General features: G+C 34.3%; 1 protein-coding gene across 1 annotated transcript in view; it reads right to left on the bottom strand.

Annotated features, from left to right (window-relative positions):
- LOC149906411 (meteorin-like protein) overlaps positions 1 to 13,027 on the bottom strand; it is a 34,777-nt gene that overhangs the window by 3,875 nt on the left and 17,875 nt on the right. The window lies entirely within an intron of this gene.

Genomic DNA, 13,027 nt, shown 5'->3' with positions numbered 1-13,027 from the left:
GTATTGTAAGAGCCAATACTACGTCCAAGTCAGAGTCTTGGAGAAATCGCCTTCAAATCTTTTTATGGCATTACTTGATAAATTTATATAAATTTTTCCTAGTAAGTACTGAGTTGATTTATATATAGCTTTGCGTTTGAAAATGAATATCCGTTACTTTCAGGTCAATTTTTACAAGCAATCCTTTAAGTTTTTAAAGGACCATATTTACAAAATGAGCTTTAGCGATCACATCCTTAATGCCTTCACGTCATCGCGGGGCTTCCTAAGCCACCCTAATGTGTTGGCGTACTATACGGGCCAATACAAAAACCGGTCGGTGAAGTACGTCTCTTCAGACTTCGCCGGGTTCTGTATTTATTTATCTTGCTCTTTAGTGTAATATAATAGCTCCTTAATTGACATTGCATTATAATACCGCAGCTCTTATACGCTCTTGAATATTTAGTACCTACCATTGAATCAGTCTAACTTTTTGTTGATTTTTACGTGCATATGATAACATACTTTTTAACGCATGTTTTCATTTCAAATGTATATCTAAACTGTTTAATAGGTAACAAGCGAATTTAGAAAATCTTCAATAGTCAATATAATAAAATGCTAAATTCTAGGTAATAACAATAATGGTATACGGAATCACAAAATAAAAGAAAACACATTAATATAAGAAAAAAACCTCGTAGGGTTTAAATCTCAATAGTCAAGTGGAATTTTACCTACATGACAGGTCATGCACACGTGTTGCCGAGGGTAGACGGGGGTTAACAACACTTATGAGACCACAACATTTCGTAACTTATTTATTATAATATGTATAACAATAAGAAACAAGGTCCGTCTTAGTATGGAGGTATAAAAATTGGAACATATTCTAATTACTATACAATAAAATATTAATACATATATATGATATAAGTAAAATCCACATAAAATAAAGCTTTTCTCAAAATATTTGTAATTTGAGCCACTATACCTACAAAATTGGGAATTTTAATAAAAGCTCATGACATTCATTCAATTTGGTTTACTTAAAACGTGAAATGGGTTGTGCATCGCCGCCGTCGCGCCTAAAAGTTATCGGCGCGCGCTAAAACAAATATAGATACAAAAAACAATGCCACGCTAAAACCGCATATATGTTTTTCTAACTTAAAAAAATACAAGGGGTGTTAACTGACGTGGGTTGTTTCGTGTTCTGAGGACATATTTTTTGTTGACAATCGCGGATACAATCTTATAATAGTCAAAATGCGTTCATAACAACACAGGTTTTTGTTTTACCCAACAATTTAAAACAAGTATTTTCATTTTCTAGATTTTTAGATAGCGTTTTTCATCACTGGTTTGAATCTAGAAACCGGTATTGAGGACAAGCATCTTTTTTGGTAAATTCTTGGAAATTCTTCTTTGTAAGATGAAATTATAGAAATACTTATCGCATAACATTTGCTTGATTTGTAAAAGGATTTATTTATATTTATTACGCGAATGGATGAAGCTTATACGCGCTGATATGACTAAAAGCTACTAATGTAGACACGCTAATGGATCACGAAGTAGTCCTTTAAAATTTCCATCACCAAAACAAACTATAAAAATGCACTTAACGCATTTTTATGTGGAATATATGGCGCTGCAGCTTATTTTCCTTCAAAAGTCGTAAATTTTAATGAAATCGTACAAGATAAGCTTCTTAGATATTTGTGAAATCGTCTAACACTGCATGCATCAATTAATTCAAAATGTCGCATAGTAACGTACAGTCACAGAAAGCAATTTCATACATTGGTATTAATAATAAAAATCTTTGAGATTATATTGAAGTGTTATATCGTGTTGTAGAAGCGGTAATGGGCTTTTTACAGCTTATTAAGAGTATCTTTCAGTTGCAACAAAAATGTATTGTCGTTTTACGACCAACCCGTGTGTAATTAAAATCTAGAATCAATAAATCTAAAATTTTAGCGTGCCAGTGTTATAATCTCAGTTTTGAATTGATGTGTTGCCTAAAGCGATTTATTTTTTAATAATATAATAATAGCATCTATAGAAAACGTTATGGAGAAACCCGTCGCCGAATATAAATAGAGGTCAAGCGAAAGGTGTAACATAATAATACCCAAATCCTTTTGTATTTTAATATTTGCATAGAAACACAATATCTTCCGATTGTTGCCATAAATTGTTTTAAGATTGAGAAAGATTTGTAGAAAGACAATTATTTATAACGACTTTGAATGTATTACGTAAGTAGAAATGGTGTAGAAATTAATACCTAAATACTAAATAAAGACCACAGCATCGAGATATATCTAGAAATGGGCGTCTTTTGCATTCAAATCATGAATATTTATTAAGTATCGAAAACATCATAATTCTCTTCCTTTCTAGAGAAACACCTATTAGCTATTTCAGATTATATCGCAATCTACGACTAGTGTTAAGCTCATGTAGAAAGTTCGTCAGACTCGTCTCATAAAGCCTTATCATATAACAACAGAATAGTAAAATAAATGTATATCTTTTCTACGAAGAGTTTTATTTATTCTCGCCCAAAACCTGGCGCAAGATAACAATGACGAGTGCATTCAACTTTCATCCGAATTAGGGTTGCCTGTAATAAAAGAAACATTATGTATGATAAGGCTTTTTACCATTTCGACTCGTATTATGATTTGAAGTTTACGTAAATTTTTATATTTGTTCGTGATAATAATATGATTAACTATGATAGTGTTTCACTGTAAATAAATTTAAAGACCTCAATAATATTTATAAACTTTTTATTTTGTGATAAATAAAAGTTTTTGTGTACGGGTTCCAAATACTAGAGCTACTTAATTTTTTAGAAATAGTTTTTTAAGCATAATTAAAAAAAATACATTAAGTATCATTGGTAGCCCAGCCCTAAGGTTGTCACGCGTGTTATAGAGAAGCTGCCCACGCGCCGCTAACTCAGTAGCCCACCTTACATGACATTTTTAACATTCAAATATATATCGAGCAGACTGAAAATCCGTACCTACTTTCATAAAATGTGAATAAAATTTTTACAGTCTTATAAATTAATTCACGGTAGCAAATTATACTAACGACGACAGTTTATTGGCTAACAAGAAGGAAATTAACGCAATCTCGGCGCTCAATTAATTTAGTCCACCTAAGACTGGACTGTGTAGGCTAGTTGCGTAGGCACTAAGCTCGTTTGATAATAAAATAAGATACGACTAGGCTATTTCTAAACGGGACTGGATAAAATCTGTCTCAACGGATATGGTAATACGCGTATTGTGCCCGCTACAGTTTCGAGTCCCTTGTCTCCGAGCTCTGTGAGATTTATAAGCTTTCAACTTCACCCACACATTTGAAAGTCCCAATGACGCACACAGCCGCAGATGATAAACGACTTTTTTGTTTCTAGGTTGGACTCGGAGCCATATGAGTGGACCTAAAAGTAGTTCCGCGACTTGCCTTATACGTAGCCGATTTAATTATTTTCGATTTCATGCATCGTATTAACGATTATTTCTGTAAACAAACCAATAAAATAAAATATGAATGTAAATCCACCGCTTTTATTATTCAAATCATATTTCCAAATGTTATGCGTTATTAATGATTATTGCTATCCAACTGACATTTAGCATTTGCTCCTTTTATGTCGTTATTTTTATAATTCATGATTCATTTTGTCTTGTTTCTCTCGAAGTCGATTAAAGTACACGTGAGCTCAATTTATCGTAAGTGTCAAAGCATGTATGCAGGATTTCCTTGAAACAATGGTTGGACGTAGATACATTTACAAAACATTTGGAGTTTGGACAATGGCTGCGCCGGCGCACGTGCGTACTATTGTATTCTCCACATATAAACCTGTATCGGCCCTATAAGGTCATCTATGGTACCTATCTGATAAATATATATCTTCAAAATAGAATTACAAAAGGCATATTCGCGGTCGGAATGTAAGAACCAAAGATTGTGTTAACCGTTGGGGTATATATTAAAAATGTATGTACAGAGCTCTACATTATCATAAATTTTATTTTTCATTTCATGTCATGCATTCCAAATTACTATCCGTAGTATACGAATAATACTCGTAGTATCTTCTTTAATTTAATGGTAATGAAAATTAAAAGCAACAAAACTATCAACAAAAAGGCATCCCATTAGCATTCGGACCATTGTTAGCCAGATACTGGGCTAAGCAATCAGAACTACTACCTACCTACCTACATAACGTGTTTCCAGCTATTCGTCTTGATTGTATAATGGAGTGAACTCGTGCGGAGAGCGCGTGGGCGACCCTCTGTCATCGTCTCCAACACGACCTTATATCTACACGGCTCAAATCGCGGCCACCATTGGTGACGCCTCTGCTGAGTATCACTAATAATAATATGATCTTCGTATCGACGCATAGTGCTATCGACTTATGTTTTACCATAACGAGTTGTAGGACATAAAAGTTTTGGATTGGACGTTGGTGTTTGGAGTTTGGACGGTAAGATTTGGTCTCTATAATGTAGAGATTCAACATGATTATACTTACTATTTCATAAGTTAAACTTAATATAATATACGTAAGTATATCTTATGGGTATATTTAGGTATTTATTATTTATTTTATGTAACTCTCCAATAAAATTACATACCTACAACGTTATAACTATTACAATAAAAAAGCTCATTGGGCGGCCATATCAGTTCCTATACTTTTAATATGCATTCAATCACAATGATAGATATGTACCTGTGCAGACAGGTTGGATAGCACTTACAGTCTGGAACGTGACTAAGAAGCTATTAGAACAATTTAAGGTAATTGACTCAACTACCGCGGAATTATATGCAGAAAACTATGTTTGCACCTGGCTATGCGATGCGTGTAATAATCGTATAATGCGTTTGCTTCCGACTGTTATTATCATTGTGATCAATCAATTTTTATAATACCTCGTCAAGTGTAAGAGGTTCTTTACACATAGTATAATTCAATGGACATGTAAAGAAAAAGGTAATAGACATATCTTATATATAAAAATGAATCGCAAAATGTGTTGGTAAGCGCATAACTCGAGAACGGCTGAACCGATTTCGATAATTCTTTTTTTATTATATTCCTTGAAGTACGAGGATGGTTTTTATGTAGAGAAAACGTAAATATGTACCACGGGCGAAGCCGGGGCGGACCGCTAGTTTTTTAAATAAAAGTGTTTTTGTCTGCATTAACCACGCCCGACCACCGAAAGAGAGTATTAAAAGTTCACAAATATTAAAATCCAACATAAAAAAGCTATCAAACTATGTCACGATCTTAACAACTACGTCATCCGTACAACAAAAGTATTAAAGAACCATCAGCTTATACAGAGCATCATAAAATATTTTTTCACACCAATATCAGAACATCAATGAGACTGCCCATGTGCGGCGACGTCACCGGCGCCATGTTAGCATATGGAGGCCATGGGGCTGACAGATATTGTAAATAATGTTTGGAGCACACCTACCGCTGACCTGTGAGCGAAGTATGGGATTTCTGGTTAAGATAAAGTAGAAAAGGCGCGCGAAAAAGACGTTATGAGTTAAAGTAGCTTATTATAAAACACTCTTTTTAGTTGTAGAGACTGGTTTTTAAAACCAATTTTATTATAATAAAGACCAGGCGAAGCTCTATCTTACTTTGTGATTAGTCTTCAATATTTGAAGACTTAAAACTATTATAGTGATATTACAATCTTTTTAATTTGCGGTGTTTGTTTTAATAATGTTAAGCTGTTTATATTATAAAAATATTTCGCTCATACAGCAGAACAAAAAATGTAAGAATGTTATAAAACAGTGCTAGTTACCGTAGCGCTACAATTACGCGCAATTTAAGAAGCATATTTAAGTAATTAAGACGCTGTGTAAACATCACACATTCCTTCATAATAACAGAGAAGCGAAGCTACAAAACTTCAGTTTTTTATTATGTATTCAAGCATGCTTACAAAAACATTCCAAAACATAAGCATAATTTCCCTGCGAAAAGAATCTTTCCCACTTGTGAGAAAATAAACAGAATAAATTTATCAAAATAAACATAATAATAATAAAGTCATATCGCGTGTTATCAGCTGTAGCTTACACGCAAACAGTTTTTGTTGTAAATGCAAATAGTTGCAAAATGAGACGAATAATAGGGGCAGCCTGGGAAATGTCGATGATAAGGTGATAGCAAGGATTTAATCCGATCATGTATTTATCACAAGCTTTCACGTGAACGCTAACGTGGGAATCGATGGTAAATCATTCGAATCATTCCAATACACGCCGGCGGTAATAAATTTTTTGATTAAATTTTTCGCACGCATATTTTCCGTGCAAATAATTTAACCAATTTCAGCTTGGTATTGGAGTTTTTTGCATATTTTGGTAGTCAGTTTATAAATTAATATATTATGGATAAAACGTAACATGATACTAGAAAAAAAAACTAGGTACTTAAACATTAATATTTAAATATTTATATTACGTGTATGTATTGTGAAAAACGTAATTTATGGATCCTCTATTTTTTATAAAATATAAGGAAATATAAAAAATGTATAAGTCATTCAAAAGTATAGACATACAAACAGACAAGATAATTCAGATAAGTCCTTCTCAAAATTCAATATTTAACAAACGTCATATTGTCAATTGCACGTCTTGGCATGTCTCTATCAAGATAACCAATATTATCTCATATGACATATTGATTTTTTCGTGTGAATTAGGCCTTAACTTAATATTTTACTTAACAGGATGCTTATACCCACGGCCACCTTATACCACTCTTTTACGATTACAAACATTCAACTTATATTTTATTATAATCTTAGATTTAATTCTCTAAGTATTTTATTAATTTATATATTTTCTATACTACCAATTCCGAATAAAAAAAAGATAAAGACATGACAATAGACACTCCTTCATTAGATATCACAAAAAATAACAATAGAATTTATAGTTAGGTATATAAATGACATGATTTAATGCTACGCAAAATGGTCCCCACGGCATCGGCATAATAAATCATGGAAAGAGTTTTTGTCATACAATACCTATACATAATAATATATTTTACCTATAACATTAGCATATATGAGATAAAAAAAATATATTGAGTAGTTATCAATATCTTCTCATAGCCTATCTTTATTTCTATTCAAATTGATTAATGAACATAATAAGCAAAACATAGAATATTCACTACTCAAAACAAAATAGGGCCCACCTACACTTATCTCAAAGTTTTGCCTACACGTAATTTATAGGGTAGTTATTGGGGTACTTGAGTATTCCCTTACGTTTTTGACATGTTAACGAAACTTTATTGCTGTTTTAAATATTCTTTTTAATCTTTTTCTCAAGTGGGTAACCAGAAAAAGTAAAATGTTTCAAAATCACGTTATTTCCAAATTCTCAATCACTTGTGTTCAAAGTCTCATTCTGAATGTTACTGTAGCACATCGTTATTTTTTAAAGTTTAATTTGGTTTCGGTATTATTCGTGATTATTATGCCTGGATCTCGCGTTCATAAGGATATGGAAACGGCAGCAAGAGCAGTCGCTTTGCTTCAAGAAGGAAATTCTCAGAGGTCGGTGGCAATACGTCTTGGTGTGTCACGTCGAGCTATCCGAAATGCTTGGCATCGTTATCAAGAGACAGGTAGTGTTGCTAGAAGACGTGGAACAGGAAGTACTCGAGCTACAACAGCCCAAGAAGACCGGTACATCAGACTAACAGCGCGTCGGCAGCGGACGGTAACCGCCCGTGCCTTACAAAATCAACTGCGGCAATCTACTGGCACGCGAGTGAGTGATCAAACCATTCGGAATCGACTTCATGAAGGTGGCCAAAGGTCCAGAACTCGCGCTGTTCGACTGAAATTGACAAGTGCTCATCGTGCAGCACGATTAAGGTTTGCTCGTGATCACTCAGACTGGTCTATGGATAACTGGGGGACAGTATTGTTTACGGACGAAACTAAAGTGAAGTTTTTAAGTGACGATCGTCGAGTGCGTGTATGGAGAAGGGAAGGTGAACGTTTTTCTGAACCTTGTGTCCACGGAACAGACCGATTCTTGATGGAGGTACCGTGACTGCTACTACCTATGTCGAACGGGTCATCCGGCCTCACGTGATCCCATTTTCACAAAGAATTGGCGAAGAATTCATCTTAATGCAAGATAATGCCCGCCCACATACAGCCCGTATCACTCAAAGAGTTATACTCTCTGATGCCAATATAAGAGTTCTGCCGTGGCCAGCCATGAGCCCTGACCTCAATCCAATAGAGCATGTGTGGGATCAATTAAAAAGGAGCGTCAAAGCAAATTTCAGCAACGTAAACAGCCAACAAGATCTCATAAATGCTCTTAAAGTCTGTTGGGAGCAAATACCTGAAGAAAATGTAACCCATTTGATTGAAAGTGTCCCAGATAGGCTCAGAGAGTGCATACGGAGCAGAGGGGGTCCCACACGCTACTAATTACAAAATAAACCAGATTTTTTTTGTTAATAAAGGTTTTATTGAAACTTTTGTCATGTGTCTTATTTGTGCAATGTTTCTCTAATACTGTTAATTTTGCATAATTTTCATAAAATCGCTAATTTTTGCTTAAGTTTACGTTAAAACAATTGTCCTACACCTTGTTCGTTTATACCCATTCATAAAATAAGAAAAAAGTGAAGAGTTTTTACAACACAGCAAAAAATCAGGGTGGGCCCTATTTTGTTTTGAGTAGTGTAGATACATAATACATTGCACAACCTTATTTACCTACACTGCTTATACAGGTCAATTTATAATGTTTATAATACAATGGGCTTATAAAGCTGATATCGATAATATTCATTAATATTGAACAGTACTTACAACTCCTAATAATTTATAACAGACAATACTATAGTAACTAAATTATATTTGAAATGGTTCACCTTGTATAGAACAACTTTCATTCCGATAAGGAACATAAACAGCAAGGGTATTTGCTTATGCTGCAGAGCGATATTATCAAATACAAGTGTTAAATAACGCTTATATACGCAAACTTATGAGGTCAGCTAGTTTATATTAAAAACAAAACTGTTTTGGTTTAAGCAATAACATTTAACAAATGATAAAACAATTTGAACGTGTGCAATAATGGATTTATCACGTTCTTCATAATTTTAAATACAATTAGGTATGTATAATTAGATATATCTAATATCTATCTATCTATTATTATATTATTCTATGTTTAGTTTAGAAATAAATCTTAATAATTTGCGAAATGAATTAATATTCTGATTCGCAATATTGTCCGATAAATTATGTATAATTGGGACTTGAATAGCGGTCCGACCGGTGCCTTTTCGATATCCAAATTAGCAACGTTGTTAACATTGTCTCGCGCTGTTTAGTATCAAAATCCTATAATTTTATCAGTTTCTTGTATTAATTAATTTGTTGGTTTAATATTTTTGCCTATGATTTCGTAATTATAACATAATGATGTGACGATAGACTTTATTTAATTCGAGTTTGAGTTACTACGTAAGTAATAGGGTTATTGTATATCCCCAAATCTTAGATTTATGTTATCGATAACGAGACGTAAAATGTAAACAAACAAAGTTTTACAGCCGAACCCGCATGTGTTTTCACAGACGTGCGTGAGAAAGAGCCGTGCGGTTTGTGCACTGAATACTAACTATTGGAGTATTTCACTTGTGTTTTCATTGGCCTACTTTATTACGTTTTGTGTGATTCCCAGGACAAGGTTCACAATGGTTTTGTCATGTAATTTTTAGTATAAATCTCAAATCTGCTGAACTAAAATCTACCTTATACTGAAAGAGTAGTAGAAAGCTACTAGACGGGACAATTTAGGACAAGGGTCGTATTACTTTATTTTTTTAGTAGTATACCTAAAAGTATATGAAAATAATAGAGAGCCTACAAAGACTAATAAAAGAAAAATAAATACTAAAACCTTAATTAAATGTTCACAAACAAAAGACTTCAACGCATTGTTCGTATTTACGCACGTTTTGTTACAGTTGCATTGATATAATTATATTTAGTTTATAATTTATCCAGCTATTAGAGTTTAATTATGCACTATACTTTGAGGTTTCTATCTAGACTTTAGGCTATAATATTTTTTTAAATTATATAGGGAAGATTAAAAGTGCACAAAACAGATAAGTCCATCCAAAAAGTATTTCTAGAGAAATTCGCATTGCCCATTCAAAATAATCTCTGATCAAGAGATAAATTATAACGGCTGCCAGATCGTAACCGATACCGCGGGTCGGTTTTTCTTAATTAAATTTAATGTCCCGGTATCATTGCAGTGAAACGGTCATAATTCACCGGCTTTCTAATGTCCACAAAAACTGTCTCGTGGCTTTACCAACAATCGTGATAACGAAGCAAGCGGAGCACGAAACGATACTTTAATCATCCTTCAAATTGGTTTTCTATCTTACATTCTATACCATTTATTGGTACTTTATCGATGTTTATATACCGATGCTGTTTAGATATAAACCATTTAAAATATAACACTACAATTAAAAGTAGAATGTACAAATCAAACCAATTGCATTTGAAACGTATTATCAACGGCTTAGTAAAGCATTATCCGTTAAATACCCATTCATTGTATAACATGGGACTTAAGGTAGTCCAAAGATTTATAGGTTTAATGAACTAGAGCTAAATACAGTGACCGCTACACATTCACTGCATTAAAGTCTCTATACGGCCAAGTAAAAGCCACAATACTTGTAGCGAGCAACAATAGCAGGCCGCTGCGCCGCACCGCCGGCGGACACGGCCACTCTAGCTATACGTACCGATGTATACTTTCCGCATTGAGATTGCGTGCCGCGTGCCGGAGGCTGCGGACAATTTATAGCTCAGTGGAACCACGAGTACATGCTTGTTATTATTTAACGGGCCTCTGAAACTTGGACACCGGACGCCCGAGGCTATCGCGAATGCAAACCCGATCGATCAAAAACCAACCGCTCGTCGCCTTTATTGGGCAAAATTGTCCTCGGAACGAAACGGATCGCAATAATTAAACAACTTGTGATATGTCGAAGTATTTGCATTCAAAATGGTCAACATTTGCATTCCGAATTGGATAAATTGGCTTCAGAGATTTAAATGTAACCAAATTCGTAATTTAAATACCGTTCGCTATATTCGGCTCTCGTTTTTTGCCAAGATCGATTTGAATAATATTATAGAGGTGTCCAGACCGAATCCGTTGCAATACCTTACATAGCACGTGCGGTTGTATCGAATATCGTTGGCAATGCAATGACGAATGACTCGGTTGCTTAACAACTCTTCGAGCCGGTTTTACGCCTCTCAGAGCTTGTCTAATAAAGACTCATATTTATCTCAGTTTTTCTAAAACATATCAGTTTGAAAATCTTCATGTACCTCGTTATTGTAATCATTTGTAATCTAAATCTTGACAACTTTTTACAATAAAGCAGCATCCACATACCAGAGGCATTATCAAATGGGCAGAGAACGTACCGCATTGTCCAAACTACACCATTAGCTGCATTAGGCCGGTTTATGGTTTACGTACAACCGCCTTTAGTCATGAAACTCCTTTTAGAGCTTTGAGTGCGAGCGAGAAGGTTTGTTCTTAAGGAGCGACTTCAGTTGACCGGCCTTGCGGCACGCGCCAACCGTCAACCAGTACGATCTGATTAACTCACTTCATTTATACATTCTATACCTGTATAAAATGACGTTTTGGCGGGATTCACTTAAACACTCAACACTTTAACTTACTTTATTTTTACTTTAACACAATATTACACAAGTTACACAAGATCCACAAGATACACAAGGCAGATAATCGACATGAAATTTCTTATATGTATTCAACAAAACATTTCGCTAGTGCGATGCAAAACTAAAGTGTCGCCATCTATTGGTAACTTATGAAACTAATTGTCGTAACTTGACATATTAAAACGTAATTAGACATTCCGCCCACCAAGGACTAGTCCGTAACAAAAAAACAACTAAAATATACCTCTAAACAAAACAAAACATAACTAAACAAAACGTAACCGCCCACCGTGATACATCAACGTAGTGGCGTTAAACTGGTAACCAAAAAAAATACATCTGACACTTCAGTCAACTGACCTTCTAAAGTTAAACACAAGACAAGATATTCTATTCTATTAACTAATCATTTTATTTAGGCAAAACACTAATTTTACTTAACGGTCGTTTTAAATATCCATTCTTACACTTAATCGTTACAACGCGAGTTATATTATCTGATCCAATATGTTTGTTTACAATTTTTCCTAAAATCCATTTAGAAGGTGGAACGTTATCGTCTCTAATTATACAAATGTCATTAATATTAGGTTCTTCTAATTTCGAATTCCATTTATACCTCTGATTTAAAGTAACCAAATATTCTTTAGACCATCTACGCCAAAAATTATTTACCATTTTTTGAATAACATTCCATCTTTCTAATTTATTTATATTACAATCATCATAATTACGATCACTTATATTTATAACCGGTTCACCTATTAAAAAATGACCTGGGGTCAGTGGGAGAGGGTCATCTGCTTCACTACTAATAACAGAAATTGGCCTAGAATTAAGACATGCTTCGATCTGTGATAGTACTGTAGCTAGTTCCTCATACGTTAAAATGCTGTCACCTATGACACGTTTCAAATGGTTCTTAGCACAACGCACTCCGGCCTCCCATATCCCTCCAAAATTAGGTGATTGCGGCGGTATAAAATGCCACGTCGTAAATTCTAATGTAAGAAGTTCCGCAATTTCATTAGGTAAATTAGATTTAGCAGAGTCAAACATTTCTCGTAAATGTTTGTCCGCACCAACAAAGTTTGTGCCATTATCACTGAACAAATCCTGGCAACGTCCACGTCTAGACGTGAAGCGTCTAAAAGCGGCGATAAATCCCTTAGCGG

The sequence above is a fragment of the Colias eurytheme genome, chromosome 8 (assembly GCF_061535395.1).
Source record: "Colias eurytheme isolate Ceu_HAF_F1 chromosome 8, ilColEury1 Martin Lab GWU primary, whole genome shotgun sequence".
NCBI lineage: Eukaryota > Metazoa > Arthropoda > Insecta > Lepidoptera > Pieridae > Colias > Colias eurytheme.
This window is presented reverse-complemented; position numbering and strand designations above follow the sequence as displayed.